Source organism: Protopterus annectens, chromosome 6.part0 (genome assembly GCF_019279795.1).
Source record: "Protopterus annectens isolate FY-2018-M chromosome 6.part0, PAN1.0, whole genome shotgun sequence".
In the NCBI taxonomy this organism is placed as follows: domain Eukaryota; kingdom Metazoa; phylum Chordata; order Ceratodontiformes; family Protopteridae; genus Protopterus; species Protopterus annectens.
The window spans coordinates 1541421372-1541443879 of record NC_056737.1 but is presented as its reverse complement, the minus strand read 5'-3'; the positions used below and the strand labels follow the sequence as shown (position 1 = coordinate 1541443879).

General features: G+C 41.3%; 1 protein-coding gene across 1 annotated transcript in view; it reads right to left on the bottom strand.

Moving 5' to 3' along the window:
- Positions 1-22508, bottom strand: part of LOC122803998 (cilia- and flagella-associated protein 221-like) — a 1154724-nt gene that overhangs the window by 1092916 nt on the left and 39300 nt on the right. The window lies entirely within an intron of this gene.

Here is a 22508-nt window from a genome sequence, read left to right as displayed (position 1 = left end):
GTTGTCTAATTCTAACTTTGTACTATACAATTCTCTCATTTCAGAGATGTCTCTGATTTTGCATCAAAATATTCCACTGTAAGCACAAACCTCATGTTCAGAAAATACATCTTAACAGAAATGTCAAAGTTCACAGTACACACTGTGGGGTATATATTAATTTATAAACTATATTTATTTGATTTTGTAGAAGTGTTAGTTTGTCTAAAAGTACGTGTACTTTACAGACACAGGTTGATTTAACACAATGTAGTAGGCAACAAAATGCTGTGCCACCGATCAAATGGTCACAGAGTTCTAATTTCTTGATTGAGATATACTTCAAACCTTGTAAATACATGAGATAATTGTAGGACATTTCAACAAAGCGACTTTAACTTTGGTAAAATAGTCCAGAGAATTATTTTTTGTCAAAGAAGACTATATCAACATAACATCAAAAAACATTGTTTTCTTTGGTCAGGCAAAGATCCCAGACACATTCTGTACCATTTACTTTATGTAACAAACTTCAAAATCACTGCTTTTTGTTGGAAAAGATAGCTTCCCCAGTGCAGTAGACTCATGGATGCCACAGCAGAGTCTTTTGAGTTGACGTGTGACAAGTGGGGATAAGCAGGCAGACAGAGGTAGAACATGTGAAGGAAAGAAAAAAGTGAGTAAGAATTGTCACTGCCTTATTAAAATGTCATAGTTTAGGTGGTAAAATCCCAATAAACCTAAAGTGCATTATAAGGTTAAGTGGCAGAATAAAGTGAGAGTGATGATTTAGTTGCAAAAAAAAAAAAAAAAAAAAAACAGAGATTTAAGCTGCTCATATGAAGTGGTGAGAAAGGGGAGAGTAGCGATTTAACTGTAGAATAAAGTGTGGTTGTATAAGTTAACTTGCCATAGCATTAGATGTTTGAATAGATCTCTGTTGCAGTACATTTTTGTATCCTTTACCTTCTATACTTTTTCAAGCACCCCTTATTGTGTAACATCACAAATACTCTGTCTCTCTATCTTGCATCATGTTTACCTTGATATACCCCACTGCTACTCATATTTCCCATGCTTGATAACCATCCCTCCTAGTTTACTATAATTTCCTATCACTCATCAACTTCCTCTATCCTGCCTCCTCCTGTCTCCCAATTCTCTCACCTTAATCCCCCCATAGCCTTACCTAATTCTTTGCTTTTTTTCCCAAATCAAGTATTATGACTGATCAACAATTTCATTCTCACTGCTCTAACTTCATTACCCCACCCGAACCTCTTCACTCTAACTCTGACAATTATTCCCTATTTATCCTGCTTCCACTTACTTCCTGTCTATCCCTCTTAGCAGTCTTGGCTAAATGAAGTAAATAATTCTCACAACTTTCCTCTGTTTCTATTTTATATCATTAACCTGGCTGATACACTCAACCCTCTCATGGTACTCCCCACACTCAAACTCACCCCATATACAATGTTCCATTCTGTGTCCTCTTCCATGTTCACTAGTACGATAAACTTCTTACTAGTATATTCAGAAAGCAGCTCCTCATGCAAACCAAGATTCTACAACTTAATAATCTCTCCTCAGGGAATAGAAAATACCTCTTTCAGATACTACACTGCCTATAGCAAAAACTATTAAAAATATTTTGCTATCCATTTTATTCAAGACTTATTTCATCCACCAATTTACCTGGTTACTACTCCTTCAACTAAATCTCACCCAGACCTTCACAACTGTCAATCTCCTCCCTGCAGCTGATTTTCCTGTACTGTCAAAGCCTCTGAATCCATTTCGGCTACTTCTAATACCAATATCTGCACTACTAATCATCCTAGATGCAGGAGAAAGGGCATTCAAATACTTTGTATCAGTTCTTACAGTACTGATAACGGTAACGTGGAAGCTTTTTTATGAACTGAAAAGCCACATATGGTAGCCCTGACAGGAACTTTGCTTAAGTACAGTTTTGCCCTTCCAATAATTATTTAATCTAATTACAAAATACTATCTGGTAACAAACTAGGCCATAGACCAGGTGGAGGAAGTGTTCTTGATTAAACATAATGGCTCCATTGAATTCATTGATTCCACTAATGCTAATCATACTGATGATAAATTTCCTACGTTGGTATCGTGTAAGTTAATCACTGACAAACATACACAGATTACAACAGCTACTATTTATATACCACCTCTTCTATCCCCTATATTAAACACATTTTGATGGAAATCTTTCTCTCTGGTATTCCTTAAAGCACTATCATTCTAGGTAATCATAACTACAATGCCATAGCAATTGAATCAAAATAACTCAATAAAAATGCCGCAACATTTCAGCCTGGAGCAGTTAGTGAAACAGTCCACAAGTTCAACTTCTGGTTAGGAAAGGATTCAGCTTTGGACCTTAGACTCACCAACATGTCCCATTGCTGCTCAAACCTCCATATCTTGTCTGACAACCTAAGTGACCACTGTTCTACACTTTCATCTTGGTCCTTCAAAACAAACCACCATCCCAGTTTGTCATTGGTCGACCATTTCCTGAGCACAAATGGACCACTTTAGATCTTTATCTTAATGCCATAGACTGGGTCGCATTATAAATTATGCAAGATTGTATAACTGCAGTCTCCTTTTTAGTTGTCCCTGGGTTTCTAGGGACATTAAAAATCTGATGAAAGACAAAGACAATGCTTAACTAAACGGGAAAATAGGTATATAGGTAAACACTAGGCTATCTATCTGCAGACTGTTACACACCTAGTCAATAACCAGAGGTCAGAATCAAACCCTGTACCTTGTAACTCTGAGGTAAAGACCTTAGCCATTAGCTTTCCTACCAGTTTTGCTCTCAACAAGCAATTACATCAAGCAGATCTGGCACTAAAAAGAAAAGCTAGAATTGCTACAAAATGCAAATGTCTCCAACAGCCTGCCATAAATAATTTTGGAAAGAAATAAAACAGCTAACAGGTCTCCTGTTGAATCCTTCAAATCTCTCCTTATTTTCACAGACAATGAAATCTCTAGCTCTTTTCAATTTGACTCCATCTTTCACACTATAAGACAGTCATTTACTCTAAAAGCGACCCCTTAACTGAATTTGCTGCCACCTCTTACTTAACTGGGATTTCTATTATGAAACTAAGTCACTGCTAAAAAGCTTCAAACCCACCTCTTCTGTTTTCAATACCCTACATCCAATTTTAAGTAGGCTGGCAGAAAAGGTTGCAAAACCTCTAACCTATATTTTCTGTCTTTCTTTGACTACAGGTATAGTTTTACCAGTCTTCAAAACTAATATATGCTTCTTCCATCCAAAATTCGCACAACTAAAACTCTGAAAGATTAATGCCCTATCTTTAATCTCTACCTTCTGGCTAAATCTCTTTGAGAAAATATTATATAAACAACTGTTAAAACACATAAATAGCTATGATCTACTGACAAATAGCTTTAGAACTGCATTCAGTGCAATAACATCCATTCTCTTTGCAGCAGTAGCCATTAAAAATGTTGGGACCCTTTAGACTGAATCCCGGAATATGGAGACTGAATGGCCGAAAGAAAGGATTTACATATACTAAGTCTGAGATGCCATTTCTCAGAATATTCCCTTTTCTCTCAGGTATGGCAATCTTGAAGTTGGTATATATAAGTTCAAGGGGTGTGGGATGCTTGCCGCCCCACATGAGGGGTATAGGCGAGACTTGCCCCCCCTGGAAAAAAAAAGTTTAAGAGAGAAGAGTGATTTTTGATATTTGCTCTTCTGCTGTGTTTTGGAGGTTTGGCTTGTTGGCACTTGGTATTTTGAATGTCGACATTTCAATAAGGAGCCCTCAGGAAATTATATCATTTACAGTAAAATCAGTGATGGACTAATTGTTGTTGGTCTCCTCATTGACATAACCAGGGCTTTTGAAATAGCAAACCACAACTTCCTCCTTAAAAAACTAGAAAGACTTGGTGGTGGTAAATGTATTTTACCTGGATTTTTTAAAAGGTTTGAAGAAAATGACACATCAGGACATACTACTAGCTTTCACGACTTTAAATGTTAATCCTAACATTGTAAACAGATAATGAATTGAATAGTGAAGAGAAAAGCACAATTAGGATACTACATGAGTTCTCCTTAGGCTACACTGTAAACCAAGGAGCAGAAGAAAGGGCTCAATACTGGGGCTACTCCTTTTAAATACATTTATAGACACTTTTCCAATTAACTTTGTTGAACACATAAGCTTACAGATGACACAAAGATACATGCCATTGTTAAAAATATGAGTGAACAAAAGAATTCTCAAAACAACGTGGATGTGTTATACAAATAGTCCCAGAAGACTGACATGACCTTTAATACTAAAAATGTATAGCAGTCCACTTTGGGTTACCTAATAAGGAATATCTTTAATCTATAAATAAACAAAAAAAAAAGTTATGTACTCACCATAACGCTCCATCTGGGTAGTTGTACTTCATTTGTCTTCAACCTGTGGGTCTACGGATCTGAATCAGATCTGAGATGGCCGCATCACTAGCATCTGATCCAAGCTCCAAGCTCCTCCTCTTACCCATAATGCCCCTGTATCTTTCCTTCCCTCAGATCAAGTTTGCTGCTCATAAAACATAAGCCCGACTCAATGAAACCTTACCACTAATGGCTCCCCAAAGCCAAGCAAAGCAAGGACAGCCACTACAGTAAGCACCTTCTGAATTCAAGGTTAGGGCAATAGTGACAAGGTCAGGGGGAAGGAGGGGGGAACGGTTGAAGACAAATGAAATACAACTACTGAGATGGAATGTTATGGTGAGTACATAACGTCTTTATCTGAAGTAGTTGACTTCATTTGATCTTCGACCTGTGGGACAGCTACTAACACATGGGTGGCCCTCAAGGAAGGATATGCCGAAGCATCATGGAGCGAAAAGATGCCCTACTCCTGCATACAATGTCTAATATGTAATGTGAAATGATGGTATGAGATGAGGACCAAGTATCTGCAGAACAAATATTATCCATTGACATCCTGGACCAAAAAGCTGGTGAAGTGGCCATGGAACTGGTGGAATGTGCTTTTACCTGACCCGGAGGGGAAATGCCTTTGTCAGAATAAGCCTGAATGATACACTGGGAAATCCAACAAACAATGGTTACTTTGGTAATTGGCTTTCTGTTAGAAAATATGTATTAATGTATATGTTTAGTGCTTATTAGAAGCTAAAAGGGTTAACACATTTCATTCTATTTTATGTACAGCTTAATTCTGTATGAAATTATAAGATGCTTTTTCAAACTGCAGTATGCTTTCTGAAATTGCAAGATGCTCTCTGACTTAGTATTTGCTAGCACAGCAAAATTCATGTTTATGCCTTTTGGAAATATACTGAGAAGCAGGTGATTATCTGCTAGGTCAGGAAATTAATGAATAGAGCAATACTGTTTTCTATAATGTTACTGAACTTGAACAATCAGCTCTGTTCGTGTTATGAGAACATGCACAGCTGCAGAAAAACTAGATACAGTTAGACAATGATTGCTTGAAGAAATGAAGTATAATCTGTACTTGCTTTGTGCTTAAATTAGCCATAGTACCTTGAATGGTAACATTGCGTAGTGAGAAGTCATATCTGACCAGTGGTCATCAAGGCCACGTTGTTTTTCTTAGGAAGTTTGTTTTGTAAACTTAATATGCCAGCAGAAAATCATGGACAAACAGCTGCTGTGAAATAATATTGAAAGAACTTGTGATTTATTACGTCAGCTTAGTAGGCAATGCCTTGCAAGAAATGTATAAGAATAGCTTCACTTCCTGATTCTAGTTAGACAAACTCTGTATTAGCACGTTTTTGTCTCCTTGCTGCAAGATTAAAGTGCCTTAACCTGAACCTGCCATGTGTTGATTATTTTGAAGTTGTTTTTCCTTTGACAGATTGGTCCTTCGGACTGGAAACTCTCACTTCGCCTCAGGTCAGATGGTCCAGGTGGCATGAAACCATATGGGGAAGAGACCACATTGGTTCTTCTGCTTTGAAAGACCTCCGACTGAATTGTCGTTCAAAAGAGGCCAGCCACTTTTCTGATCTGCGACTGGAGGACGAGTTAGCATACGAACCAGAGACGGTCAATCACGGAGGCTCAGGTAAGGTGTGGTTTACCTTTTTTCTGTTTTAGATCAGGGACTTGATTTGAATCATCTGTCAGGAGATTTGTTTTGTACAAATCAGGGACAGAAAGATTGCATTCTTGTCACAGATCAGGGAAACAGAATAGGTAAGACAGTTATTCTAGATAAACTGTGAAACAGAAAATCGTGGTACCACGTGAAAATAAGAAGGGTTACGTAACATTTTTTAACAGTCAGAACAATATGGGTAATAAGTGCACAAAAAGTTCCCAAAACCCACCGCTGACCGAAGATGTAAAATATATGCAATTACAGCGTGCCAACAATGTTAGATATTATACAAAATGGGTTAATAAATATGAATTTAATGGCAAATTAGAAAAATCCTCACTTATTAAACTCATCAAACAGCTTAAAACTGATGCAAAAGGTCAGGTAAAAAAGCAACGTCAATTGGGTATTCCTCAGGCACACAGGCGGATTGAGGATGCAAACCGTAGGGAACAAAAAAGTAATAATTCAAAAGCTATGTTTTTAGATAAAGAAGACAATAATTTGGTAATAGCATCAGCCCCTCCGCCCCCTCCACTTCCCGCACCAGAATATGAAGCGAGTGGACAAGCTGGCCCACCTCCGCTATACCCGGCTGTTATCACAAAGCCAAGACCGTATGTTAGAGATCCCATAGAGACTAGGTCTCGAACACGTAACTTAAGAGGAGATACTGAGTTATAGGAAATAAACAAAAATTCACGAGCTATGAGTGAAGAAGAGATATTCCACTCATAGAAGTACCAAATCCTCAGGCAGTTCAGGCAGGACAGGACTCAACTCTCCTAGTATATAGACCGTGGACACCGGAAGATATCCGGAAAGCCACAGAGGGAATTCCCCATCCAAAGGTTAATTTTAGAAAGTTCTTAGAAGACTTACAGGGCATGAGGTTAAGTTATCATTTAAATGGAGAAGAAGTAGAAAAATTAGTTAGACAAATCGTAGGCCCAGATTGGCACATGATCAGTGGCAAATGGAATCCCCGTGACGCAGAACATAAGCCACTCCCACATAGCAACGCAGAGCTGGATAACAGAGTGATCGAATCTCTGAGAAGTGGAAACCTAGGGCAGACTGGACTTGCATTAATCAATGCATTCAACAGGAAGGTGAAACTGTTGACAGATATTATACTAGATTATTAGAGTGTTTCAATAACCATTGTGGAATGCAGGTACCTGAAGACCAAACACATGATTCCCCATATGAGCAGCAATTAAAGAATGCATTTTTGAAAGGCAGTATTTTGCCTATAAGCAGCTTTATTACAAAGCACATGGTAGAACATCGTACGAGTAGATTACAATCACTACTTGAATATGCTAGGCATGCCGAAAGGCATTTTAACAGTAAAAAGAAAAAGAAAGCCCAAGTATTTTCTGTAGAAGATGGAGCAGAAGTTTATGTAGTACAGTCCGGAAAAAAGGGCAAGAAAAATGCCCAGTGAAACAAATAACCTGATAAATGATCAGAAGAGTTTGAAGAGAGAAAGAAAAGGGGTGAATGTTTTAAGTGCGGAAAGAAGGGACATTTAGCAAGGGATTGCAAGCAAAATAAGAAGGTAGCCATGGAAGATAAGGAGGGTGAGGACTGACTATATGACAGTCAAGAATCACTAGAAGGGAGTAACTGAGAAAAGACAAATGCAAATGTGATAGAGGGAATAGAGGATGTGATAGAAGAAAAAGAGGAAGTACAAGAAATCACCGATGGTGAAGAAAGTGAAATTTTGGACTTAGCATTATTAAGCCTAGAGCTCTATTTAGCAGACACAAAACTGGAAGTTACACTTCTGGTAGACGGGAGGGAAGTTAAATTCCTGTGTGACTCAGGGGCTTCACGAACCCTGATACATCCTTCCAAACTACCAGAAAATTCGGAATCACTTGATTACATATTAGTGAAAGTAGCTAATGGACAGCTATATCGGGAGCCACTCTTCCATAACATAGCAATAACTGACCCTGTTTCAGGGATGACCCAGAAAAGCAAAATTGTTGTTTCTGCAAAATGCCCGGTGAACCTTTTGGGCAGAGATCTTATGCAGATATTTGGCATAGCAATAGTACCAACTATGCAGGGTATGGAAGCACAGCGACAAATGGATACTTTTGTGGTGCAAACGGAGGGTGAAACATTTTATTGGTACAGCCAGGACTTAGTCACGAATGGTCCAGGGGCAGTAACCGAAGAACTGATGAACGTAGCCATCAGTAAGTCCCCCTCCCTTGACACTGATAAACAGCATTTGTTGCACTGTACTCTGTATTATTGTAGCACACCAGGACCTGATAAGGAATATGAGCAAGAACTGTTTAAAAAACATGCAAACAGATTAGTATTTCGTAATCTGTACTGGGACACAGAAGGGAACAGTGTAGTTAGCTGTTCATTTCCCCAGGACTTCTTTGCACTTTGGACAAGAATGTGAAATGGGCAGATCTTGGAGAAAAAGTCACAAAGTGGGAAATACAAAACAGAGTTAGAATTGTCAGAACAGGGAGTACAAAAGAAGAAATTAAATTGGATAACGCAGACACACCCAGGTGTACACTTGCAGTCTAGCGAGGACAGCTGATTAGCACTCTTACTAGAAGAGGAAGAAAAAGCTTTACGGAGCATACCAGAAACTCTCTGGTCAACAGGGAAATCAGATGTAGGACTAATTCGTACAGCAGGACCAGTTACTATTATGCCAAAATCAGCATTCAGACCTCAAAAGAGACAGTATCCCTTAAGAAAGGATGCAGAAGTAGGAATCAAACCTATAATAACAGCTTTACTTAAGGAAGGAGTACTGGTAGAATCTCCTGATTCACCATGTAACACACCCTTATTTCCTGTCAGGAAAGTAAACGGAGAATGGCGTATGGTCTAAGACTTACAAGCTGTAAATGATGCAGTAATACCTAGAGCACCTATGGTGCCAGATCCACACACCCTATTAAATGATTTGAAGCCTCAACAGAAGTATTTTTCTGTGGTAGATATTAGCAATGCGTTCTTTTCGATACCGATACACCCTGACAGCTAACATTGGTTAGCATTCACATTTCAGGGGAAAAGGTATACATATACGCGACTACCACAGGGGTATTGTGAAAGCCCAACAATATTTGCACAAGAGATGGCAAGCAACTTGGTGGGATTTAGCCCACCAAGAGGCAGTCAAATTTTACTTTATGTAGACGTCATCCTGCTGGCAGCCCCCACCCAGCAAGAATGCAGGGAAGATACCATAGCATTACTACAATTTTTAGCCACTCAAGGACATAAATTAAACAAAAACAAATTGCAGCTTTGGAGAAAGCAGGTTAAATACCTGGGATATGTAATATCCAAAGATGGCAGAACATTAGATGAAGATAGGAAAATAGCAATTTTACAAGCACCCAAACCGACTACCAAGAAGGAAATGATGTCCTTCCTGGGCACAACTAACTTCTGTCGGAGATGGATTCCAAACTATGCCTAGGAGTCTGCTCCACTGACCAACTTGATATACAAGAAGCCTATGGCAGCACAAGATTTATTACAATGAACACCAGAAGCAGAATCAGCTTTCTGCAAACTGAAACAACCGATGGCATCCTCATTAGTTTTAGGATTACCAAACTATCATAAACGTTTTTATCAAACTGTAGATTGTAAGCAAGGTTACATGACATCAGTGTTAACACAGCAACATGGGGATAAGCAATGCCCCGTAGCTTATTATTCATCACAGTTGGACCCAGTGGCACGATCCCTGTCCCACTGTGTACAAGCAGTGGTTGCAGCTGCAATGGCAGTACAGGCTTCGGCCTCAGTAGTGTTGTTCCACCCTCTCACAATGAGAGTGCCTCATGCAGTCGCAATTATTTTACTGCAAGAAAAAGTAGCATATCTTTCTCCTGCTAGACATCTTTCCTGTATGACTATACTCTTGAGCCAACCTCATATGACAATTGAACAATGTACAATTTTAAACCCGTCTACCTTGCTCCCGACCCCTGCGGCTGGCACACCACACAGCTGCCTGCAGGAGATTGAGCAAAAGACACTGCCTAGAAAAGATCTAATGGATGTTCTCTTGGATGATGCCGAGGTGACATATTACGTGGACGGCTCATGCAGAAGGGGTCCTACAGGACAGAACCTAGTGGGGTATGCAGTAGTTTCTGATACTGAGATTTTAGAAGCGAAGTCTTTACCACACAACTTATCTGCACAAGCAGCAGAATTGATTGCCTTGACAAGGGCTTGTACATAAGCAAAGGGTAAATGTGTGAACATTTTTACTGACAGCCAGTAAGCTTTTTCTACTGTACATGTTTTTGCACAACAGTGGAAAAATAGAGGAATGATAACATCTACTGGTAAACCGATTAATCATGCGCAATTTATTTTAGATTTGTTAGAATCTATTCAGTTACCTCAGAAAGTAGCTATTTGTAAATGTGTAGCTCATACCAAGCAACAGGATAGGATTTCAAAAGGTAATGCGAGAGCTGATACAGCTGCAAAGCAGGCAGCTTCAGCTTCAGAAGTATTTCTTTTGAGTGAGGAATTACAACCTTCTGAGATTTTAGATTTAGAAATGTTGAAAACAATGCAGACACTTACTACAAATGTACTAAAACAGAAATGGATAAAACGAGGAGCAATTCTTGAGAAAGGGCTGTACATCTCCAAAGAAGGAAAACCAATTTTGCCGTCTAATTTGTTTAGATATGCAGCTTTGTTGAGCCATGGGCAGTGCCATGTCTCAACAGGGGGGATGGTACAGTTATTGAACCGAGTGTTCACTGCATATGGATTTACAAACTACACAAAAATTTTTTGTGCAGCATGCCATGTTTGTAACAAGCATCATGCAGAAGGGGCATTGAAGCCTAAGCAAGGGTGTTTCCCAACACCACCGTACCCGTTCCATACTATCTGTATGGATTTCATAGAACTAAACAAATGTGAAAATAAAAAATATTGTCTTGTCATTATAGATATGCTTTCCAAACAGATGGAAGCTTTTCCGACCAAAAATCCAGATGCAGCTACTGTTGCAAAAGTCCTTGTTAAAGAAATTGTTCCTAGATTTGGCATACCAGAAAAGATCTACAGTGACAATGGCACACACTTTGTAAATCAAACTATACAACAGTTGAGCCGATATTTCGGAATTTCTTTAAAGAACCATTGTGCATACCACCCCCAATCCACAGGATTAGTAGAGAGGCATAATGGGGTTTTGAAAAACAAACGTAGGAAATTGATTAGTGAGACACAGAAGAACTGGGTGCACTGCCTGCCTCTGGCACTGTTGAGCATGAGAACTGTTCCAAATGCAAAGGGGTTAACTCCTTTTGAAATACTGTTTGGGAGGGCATATTATATACCTCAGTGGAAACCTCTCATGCCTGCAGACCAGGAGGCTGACAGTTCACTTGCAGAATATATGAGACGACTTTTAAGTAATAAACAACTTTTGCAGTTAAATTCTGTTTCAGATAAAGAACAAGCCAGACCATCGGAAGCAGCAGTAGTCCCAGGCACGTGGGTCTGGGTGAAAGTTATCAAGAAGAATAATTGGACCACACCGAAGTGGGAAGGGCCATACCAAGTGCTACTGTCAACACCCACTGCAGTCAAGATCACAGAGCAAGCATCCTGGATTAATCTGACACACTGTAAATTGGTTAAAAACTTTGAACTGGACAAAAACTTGTTACTGTTACACAAGAACAAAATGACCAGATACGGAGCAAATAGAAATGTTGAACAACCTCAGAAGTATTGCATGATCATTCTGTTGGCCATACTGATAACATTAATCTTTTTGTTGTGGCCTTTCCTTTTTCCAGCCACACGAGCTGAACTGAATAAAAGTGAATCACTCATAGACTGGCATCCGAACTTTAACACTTACCAAGCAATTAAATATGTGTATGCTGAAACTTTTAATGTTTCGAATTGCTGGATTTGCACAGCTATACCAACAGCATATGGGGGATTATTAATGACTGCTGTCCCCCTAGGGATCAATGAGACCTGGGAAAATTTGATTTTTGATACTACAACTGTAAAATCACAAGACAAAATAGCATTGTACCTGCCTGTTACACAAAAGGGAATTGTGTGTTTTTACAAAAATGATACTGTTCAGGTAGGTTGGAGTAATTGTAATGTGACTGTTCCTTACAAATGTTATACCAAAGCCAATAATGCAGGTTATATCTGTGATGCAAACTATGACTCATATCTTGAGTCGATACATAAAACTATTGATGAGATACAATGTAATCCTGTTCTTTTTAAACAACTATCTATTATTGATAAGAAAATGTTTCATGCAGGGCAAGTGTATATTAATACTAAAGTAGAGAATTGTTATTTTGTTTGTGGAAAAAAGGCATACAAATGGTTACCTGAGAACTGGACCGGCAGTTGTTTTTTGGGTTACCTGGTAGCGGCCATACGACACACTGCAGTCTTGCCTCAGGGAAGAATTTGAAATGTCAGAGAGGTCACCAAGAAAACCGGAAATCCAATCAAAAGGCCTGAATATCCAGTGGGACGAATCGAAGCAGGCTGGAGAAACCATAATTCCATGAAAAACAAAGATAAACTGACACACATGGACTTGAGTGACACTATTATATCGTGGGCAGGTATAGCCCCTGCATATGGCGCAGTGAAATCAATTTGGGAGCTGAGAAAGCTGTCCAAACTTCTCGAAGTAATGAGTAATGCAACTTTTTCTGCTCTCGAATTAATGACTGATGAACTGAACGCTATGAGAACTGTGGTGCTTCAAAACCGCATGGCTCTTGACTTCACCCTAGCGGCGAAAGGTGGTACATGTGCTTTAATAAAAGAGGAGTGCTGTTCATATATTCCTGACCACCAGCATGAGATAAACGACCATCTTGAGGTGATTCAGCAAGTGTCGGCCATAACCAAACCAGGCCCAAACCCACTGATGGACTTTTTCCAGAATTTGTTTGGTGGGTGGGGTAGCATCCTAATGTAACATCCTGATTGCCATTTGTGTGGGATTACTCCTATTGGGAGTGTGTGTTTGTTGTGGTATTCCCTGCATGAAAAGATTAATCAAAGATTTTATAGACATGTCAGTTTCTGAGACTTTATATCAAAGTACTGAAATTGAAGAACTGTTGAAAAGTAAAATACTTTCATAAGTTTAAACTGAATGACTCTCTTAACTGCAAATCTTGAACAGAAGAGGTTAGGAGAAGAAGCAAACTGTTTATGCTTTCGAAAATAGAATAAAAAGTATAACGGGGGAAATGTTAGAAAAATATGTATTAATGTATATGTTTAGTGCTTATTAGAAGCTAAAAGGGTTAACACATTTCATTCTATTTTATGTACAGCTTAATTCTGTATGAAATTATAAGATGCTTTTTCAAACTGCAGTATGCTTTCTGAAATTGCAAGATGCTCTCTGACCTAGTATTTGCTAGCACAGCAAAATTCATGTTTATGCCTTTTGGAAATATACTGAGAAGCAGGTGATTATCTGCTAGGTCAGGAAATTAATGAATAGAACAATACTGTTTTCTATAATGTTACTGAACTTGAACAATCAGCTCTGTTCGTGTTATGAGAACATGCACAGCTGCAGAAAAACTAGATACAGTTAGACAATGATTGCCTGAAGAAATGAAGTATAATCTGTACTTGCTTTGTGCTCAAATTAGCCATAGTACCTTGAATGGTAACATTGCGTAGTGAGAAGTCATATCTGACCGGTGGTCATCGAGGCCACATTGTTTTTCTTAGGAAGTTTTTTTTCTAAACTTGATATGCCAGCAGAAAATCATGGACAAACAGCTGCTGTGAAATAATATTGAAAGAACTTGTGATTTATTACGTCAGCTTAGTAGGCAATGCCTTGTAAGAAATGTATAAGAATAGCTTCACTTCCTGATTCTAGTTAGACAAACTCTGTATTAGCACATTTTTGTCTCCTTGCTGCAAGATTAAAGTGCCTTAACCTGAACCTGCCGTGTGTTGATCATTTTGAAGTTGTTTTTCCTTTGACACTTTCCTAAGAAGGGTTTTGAATAAGAAACAAATAACTGGTCTGATTTGCGAAATGACTTTGTCCTGTGCAGATAAAATCTCAATTGTCTGTGTACATCCAACAAGTGTAATTTATATTCACCCTTGTTCTGAAAGTTAGGAAAGAAATTGGGAAGATTAATAGTTTGATTAATGTTGGCTTCTGATGTCACCTTAGGAATAAAGGATGGATTAGTGCACAATGAGATCCTGTATTTATGGAAAATCATGTATGGAACCTTGATAGATAGTGCCTGAAGTTCTGACACTCTCCTAGCAGATGTAATAGCCACCAAAACGGCAGTCTTCCAGGGCAGGTACTGCAACTCTATAGAGGCTGCGGGCTGAAAAAGAGGACAGACTAAAGCTTATAATACAAAAGTGAGATCCCAGGGAGTGGGCGTAGGATCCTTCACCGGAGGTATTAAAAGTAAAAAGGAAGGTCTTGCAAAGTCGAGAAGAGGCTAGTGAAGACATATTCTCTCCCCATGGAAATTAGAAATAGCAGCCAGTTGTACCTCAACTGTAGAAGAGCTGGCACCTTGTTGAAAACTTCCTGCCAAGAACTCTAAGACTGCTGAGATGGGAGCTGTAAAGGGATCTAAATCTCATTGAGAAGCCCATATAGAGAATCATTTCCACTTACTACGATATAGTCTGTGAGTGGAAGATTTCTGAGCCACTACCAAAATGGTTTTCACCAGAGAGGCTAAACTGGGAGTCCTAATAATCAAGGGAACTGGCGCAGCCAAGCTGTAAGCTTCAGACCATCCAGATCTGGGTGAGGGATCCCCAAGGGGTGTGAAATAAGATCTGGAACTGGATCCAAGATCCATGATGGAACTACTAGGTGAGACCAAAGGAAGGGGAACTAGACTTGATGAGGCCAGAATGAGGCAATGAGGACTACTGTGTTCTCCAGCCTGTGAGCTTTCTGTAGAAATTTCAAAATGAGAGGTAACAGTGGGTAAGCATAAAGAAGAACAGGAGGCCAAGCATGTACCTGAGTGTCTCTGGGGACTTCCCCCTAAGGGGGGTTCAGAGTGAAGAACTCACTGCATTTCGCATTGGAAGGAGATGCAAAGAGATCACAGCAAGGCTAACCCCACTTGAGAAAGATCTCCTCTGCTACTGACCCTACTTGAGTAAGATCTCCTCTGCTACTTAAGGATTCAGAGATCACTCATAAGGCATCAGAATAGTCCTGCTGAGCCTGTCCTCTAGAATGTTAAACCATCCCGGAATGCGCACTGCCACCAGAAAATGTCCAGTGGAAATCACCCATTCCCTCACTCTCATGGCTTCTTGACAAAGGGGTTAAGATTTGGTTTCTCCTTGTTTGTTGATATATCAGACCACTCTCTTTTGTCTGTCTGTATTGCAATAGTCCCTAGAGGAAGATGGGCATGGAGAACTTGCAATGCTAGAAGCACCACCCTCATCTCCACACTGATATGCAAACTGGTCTCGGGGGGGGACCACATGCCTTGGACAGTCCTTCCCAAGCAATGCCCCCCCACCCCAGTTGGGAGGCATCCATGGTCACAGTGGCTTTGGGATGGGTGGAAGAAAGGGATGACCCTGACAAGATCCAGGGAAAAAAAATCCACCATCGAAGAGAGTCACTGCAAACCCGAGAGATGCAGACTGAATGAGAAAGAGGGAAATCTAATAGGGACCATTGTACTGCCAGTGTCCACTGAAGGATTTACACATGAAGGCAAACAAGGGGTAAGAGAGTGACTGTGGCAACCATGGACCCCAGTGCTCATAGAACAGCCTCTGCTGTAAGAAGATGAGTTTGAAAAATGTGCAAGGCATGAACTCTGAGAGTGTGCACTCTTTCTGGTGTGATGCAAACTTTCATCTGGATAGTGTCCAGCCGCGCCAGTAAACTCTAGAACCTGAACCAGAATCAGGGAAATAATCCCTGGCTCAGCAATGTTGAAGCCTGGTTGGTGCCCCAAGGAGCCAGTCATCCAGGTAAGGATAGACCTGAATTCCCTGAAGCCTCAGGTGAGCCGCTAAACTGCCATCACTTTGGTGAACACCCTGGGGGCTGTGGTGAGACCAAAGGGGAGGGCTCTGAACTGATAATGATTGGCTCCCAGCCAGAAGTGGAGAAACCTGCAGGAGCATCTGCCGATCTTGATATGATAGTACGCATCCTGGAGGTCGATCGAGCAAATCCAATCTTTTTCCTGCAGGTAGGGCAGGATGGATTGAAGTGTGACCATCCAGAATTTCTCCTTGGCTACTGATAGGTTCAAGGTGGATAGATCCAGGATGGGTCTTAGATCTCCCATTTTCTTTGGCACTAAAAAGAACCTGGAATAAATGCCCGATCCAGATTGGCCTAGGGGGACGGGTTGGGTGACTCATTTTCTGAGCAGCTTGTCGATTTCTATAGCTGCTGCCTCCCTTTGCATGGGTGGAATGTCTGGGAGGTGTTTTGGTGGGAGAGGTAGTTCAGTGAATGAGATGAAATAACCTCTGAATATAATTTGCAACACCCAATGGTCTGATGTTATGGACTCCCATGCCGCTGGGTGTAGTGAAAGGCAACCCCAGATTGCCTCCAGAGATGATCAGTCAGGCAGTCCCTCAGGGCTACTGTGGAGGTCTATCCGAGAAAGGTTCTCAAGACTCAGAATTCGTCGGACCTCCCTCTGCCTCTTGGACAGTGTCTGTCATAACACCCTCTGACTCTGGGGGAAGGTGAGTCCTGAGTGTCCCAGGAGAACTGAGACTTTCAGAACCACATCTTCTTTGTCCCTCACTAATTCCTAGAGTACGATCTTTGAGGGGGCAGAGAAGCAGATCCCTATGGCTGTCAGAGGCACAACAAACTAATGGGCACAGTATTTTTTCATATAAGTGGTGGCGTAAGCCACAAAACTTTGGGCTAGGCTTATAAATGCCTTAGGGCAGATAGCCTAGTATAAACCTATGAACCTATGAACCTATGACAGCATCTTCCCATCCTTCTCACTCTGGACCAATGTGTCACAAACTGTTTTCCCAAACAGGGAAGAACCATCACAAGGGGCATTTGCAAAAGATGCCTTGAAGAGTTATGTGAATTGACACAGCCGGAGTCAGGCATGATGCCTCACGGCAACGCCAGAACCGCCAGCCCTGGTGGCTCCCTCCAAAGCATGGGAGAGAAGATGCATGGACATGTTAGCTACTGCTTTGAGAGTGGCTTCTGTGTGGAGAACACCTTCTTTCCCTCCACCGACACATGGTCTAGGGGCTACTCAGCGACCTCCTTGACTAGGTCTCGCTGCAGTCAAATGATGTGTGCCATATAGTTTAGCACCCTTATAGTAAAGGTTGCTGAAGCATACACCCACTTCCTGAGATGGTCCATGGTCCCTGACACCTGGTCAGGTGGGTGGACTGTAGAGCTCTCTTGTGCAAGCTCTTTTTTGGTGGCAGGGCCACCATCATGGCATCCATAGGGGACCCCTTGCTCCAGCTAGTCCTGTCTGATGGGGGGCTTAACACTTTATCAGGATGAATGGGCTCCATTGTGTCCAGCTCCTTCCATTCCCAAGATGTAATGAGGTCCACAAGTGGATCTGCTGGAGGGGACACCCAGGATGTAGATGGGCCTCTGACAAATGCCTCTTAGGAATACTGACTCATCCAAGGTTGGTTTTTGGGTGGACAACCCTACCCCTCTGGTGAAGGAGTTCCATGATGTCTCCAAAGGAGACATCCTCAAGGGGTATCTCAGGGGGACCCTTACTCTTCCTCCAAATTAGTGTCTTCATGGAGGGACTCAGGAGAGGAGTTTAGGTGCCTCCTTTTGCACATCCATTTGCGAGAAACCTCCTCAGTGGGACTCTCTGGGAGGAGCTCGCAAACCTCTTGCTGCTCCCATGGGGGGGGGGGGGCTTCCTGAGGCAAACTCTGCACAGGCTGTTCCTGAGATGTCAGGAATGTTGGGGCCATACCCAAAGCAGAGGGAGTTGGTGCGGAGTCTGGGGACTAAATGGTCAGGGGTCTCAAAGAGCTTGGGAGAACCCTCTCTACCACGTTGAAGGCCGATGGAGAACGGACATCTTGAGATGTAGCAAAGGAAGCCACTCCCATCGGACATGAGGGGGGGAGTAGGAGCCGAGACTGCTGGGGCCGAGACACTGAGGGGGTGGCTGCACTCTGATAAGCTCGGCGTCGACAGCACCCCCTCAGATCTGACGCCGAGACTACTGCTCCAAGAGTTCGGATCTGAACTGGTCAGATCCGATGCACTCAAGGCAATGGCCAGAGTCAAGGCACAAGGTACCACCAGTGCCGACCCCCCGACCCCGAGAGTTATTGAATCCAAAGACTCTAAAACTGACAGTTGGATCAGAGAAGGAATTATAGTGGTGAACAAAGGCTGCAAGCTCTCTGCTCTGGAGGGAGAGGGGGCTGGCAAGACTCACATCTGGTTCTGGGTGTGCATGAACGTTTGCATCATCCTGGCCATCTCTGCCTCACTAAGGCTATGGGTGGATCAGGAGGAGGAAGCTACCAATACCGGCCAGGAGTGCTGATGAGGGGAAGATCTGAATGGTGAACTAGATGCCTCCAGCTCCTGGGAGAACCTGGGAGATCAGAACCGAGGAGTACTAAGCCTAGGAGAGGTCTTGGATTTTGCAGGAGGCCCCACTGGGGTTAAGCGATCCGGAGACCACTTCTTGGGTCTGTTCTTTCTGTGCTTCTCTCCTTCCCCAGACATCATGGCGGGAGTTTGAGTCCCAGAGGCCTGGGGAGGAGAAGAAGCAGAAGAAGTGAAAGTAGTAGTGACCGAAGCCATGGTTACGGGGACGGCCATCCCCGATGAGAGAAGCAGACACTTCATGACTAGTTTAGCCCTCCTGTCCTTAAGGGCCCGGGGGTTGAAGCCTGTACAAATCAGACAGGAGGTAAGGAAGTGGGCCATGCCCAAACACAATACGCACAGAGTGTGGCCATTTGCTGGGAAATGCTTATGGCCACACTCTGTGCATTTCCTAAAAATGGCTTAGAGATCTTAGCCATAATAGCAGACAACAAGCATCCACAGGCACTCACACACATACACACATACGCGCGCGCGCGCACACACACACACACACACACACACACACACACACACACACACACACACACACACTGACAGCAAGGAGGGAGAGGCCAAGGGAGAAAGAACTACAACAATAACTTTTTTTTTTAAGCAAGCTTTTAAACAACAACCGATGAACAGCGCAGGCAGGAGAAGTTTAAGGGAGAGGATAGGAAGAAACCACAGTAACCCTGGCAAGGAAATAACAACTTACCCAAGAAAAAACACTAGGAACTCCCTTGACCACGATGCATAGCTTTTCAGCAGCAAATGAGATCTGAGGGAAGGAAAGAGACAGGGGGCATTATGGGTAAGGGGAGGAGCTTGGAGTTCAAATCAGATGGTAGTGATGTGGCTGTCTCGGATCTGATTCAGATCCATAGACCCACAGGTTGAAGATCAAATGAAGTCAACTACTTCAGATAAAAAACTTTTACCAACTTCTACCTCTGCAAATTTGGGAGTTGTCACTAATAATGAACTGAAGTTTGAACATAATGTAAACACTAAAATTCAGAGATATTATTCTACCATGAAGGATATGTTTAGAATCTTATGCTGAAGACATCTTGATGTATTAGTAAATTACTTACATGACCACATACAGAATATATTTATAATTTGAATTTGACATGAGATTACTTACAAGGAATGGCTGATTAATGAATTAATACCTTTGTCCTCTAGCAGCCTACACAAGCCTTACATCTCAGACCATTTTCTGAAAATTTATGTTAAAAATCATGACAAATAAATGCAAATATTTTGTAAATAATAAAAGCTATTAAAATTGTATAAACAACAATTAAAGTACAACAATAAAGCTAGAAAAAAGTGCAGTTTAATTTGCAATTAAACATTACAGCAAATATTACAATTCCTCACTAATGCAGTAGCCTTTTAGCTATATGGGTTGTATCCTCCCTCCTATATCGACACTCTGACAGCTGATTGGTCAGCCCTTTAGAGGAAAACCAGAATTCAGAGTATAGAAATCTAGAAGTTTCTTGCCCATAAACTGAGAAATAGCTTACTCATCCTAAACCTCTAAAAGAGTTAAATGCTTTACATTCCTTTAATAACTATATACAGATGTATGGGGATGGTGTGTGGGTGGGACTACTGCAGCAGTAAGAAATTCAAACATCTACTGTTATGGTAACTGTGGGTTGATTATCAAAGTCTATACAACCTGGGAGGAGGAAGGATAAGGACCCAGCATAGAATGCTACAAACAAAGCCTGTCCTAAATCTGGAAAAGGACTGCAGTTTGTAATGCTTTGTAAAAGTATGAACACAGGAGTATGTTGCTGCCTCAAGAATGCTTCTAGACTCCACCCCTTTCCATTTTGTCATCTTAGAAGCCAAGGGTCTCTTAGAATGTGCCTTGTTACTGCCTTTTACCATGGTGAGTATAACAAAAGGCAACAGCTGAGGACAACCACCTAGAAATAGTCTGTTTTGACACATGTTCTCTCTTCTTTATCCCATGATAAGAAATAAACAGCTGATCCTTTTTTTTTAAAGCACTTAGTTCTGTCAAGAAAGTAGCTGAGATGCCTGTGCACATCCAGACCATGTAGAATAATTTCACCATTGTTCTCTGGATCTGGATAGAACACTAAGAAACTGATGTCCTCATTCAAAGTAAATTCTGAGACAACTTTGGGCATAAATGAGGGATTTGCTCTTAATATAACACTATCTCTATGTTAGACCTGATAGTGTTCAGCTACTACAAGGGCTTGCAACTCACATGCTTTTCCTGAAGGTGTTAGAGCAATAAGGAGTACAGCCTCCCATGTAATGAACCTTAAGTCTGTCCGATGAGCTGGTTCAAATGAAGACATAGTTAACTTTTCCAACACAAAGTTAAGACCCCAGGAAGATGCCACCTGTTTTCTAGGAGGCTTAATATGTAAACACCTTTCAGAAACTCTAACAAAAACAGTGATGAAATGGGAGGATCCATGGGCAGACAAGCTGAAATGGTTGCAAGACATACATTGACAGAGGAATAAGAAAGCTAGGGGAAAGTGACTCACACACATACTTCAAAACCAATGGTCCCTGATGGGACCCTAGTTATTGGCTAGGCACCAACTAGAAAATCCTTTCCATTTGCCAATATAAGAATTTCTAGTAGCAGGTTTTCTTGCCTCCTTTAGTACCTGCTGCACATTGTCTTGAAAGATTTATCTAAATTATATCAAAATTGTATCATCCAGGAAGTTAGCTTAGGTTATTTGAGATTGGGATGTACCAAACTCCCCTTGTCCTGTCTTACCAGGACCATTCTCAGAGAAAGCTTGTGGTAATTGTCATTGACCCATTTTATAAGAAGGGAGGACCAATATTGCCTGGGTCAAAAAGGAGTCACCATAATGATTTTTGCAGAATTCTTCTGAATCTTTAGAATTAACATGGATATCACTGGAAAGGACAGAAATAAATAAAGGAACATTCCTGATGATGGGAATGATAATGCATATGTTTTCAGGTTTGTTTGCAGGGAGCCCTGGTGCAGAATTTGGTCAGTAGACTGCTCTGAAAGGAGGCAAACAGATGCATTTGAGAAGTTCCTCTGCAACTGAATCACTTCCTGAAAGACCCCCTCATTTACGCTCCATTTGTGAGGGTTTGTCCTGGTCCTGCTTAGCTTGTCTGCTACTATATTTTTCTGTGATGGACTGTAAGATGCCTGCTGGGTTAAGGAAGGCTGTAGAGCTACCTCCCATTCTATCATAGCCAGCCTGCACAGACAGTATGATCTGGTAGCCCCTTGTTTCTTTATGTACCACATCACTGTGGTATTGTCTGCAAACACTTGAAGAGGTCCCAGAAACCATAGACAATGAAGAGATTCTATGGCAGGGATCACAGCCAACATCTCCTTGATATTTATGTGCTTTGGCCTGTCGGAGGAATTCCTCAAGCTTTGCATATTTACCGACATAAAATCTGAGGTATCTGTAGTTGCAGACTGACTTCAAATGTGAGGGAAAAAGCTGAGACTTTGATTTAGAACATTTTGCTGTCTCCACCATTGCAGTTCCTTCATGACAAAGCTTAAAACTGGAATCTGAAATTCCAAAGAATGAAAACAATGGCCCCTTATGCTCCTAACAAGCCAATGAATTTTCCTCACATGTAACCTGGTAAGACAAATCATGACA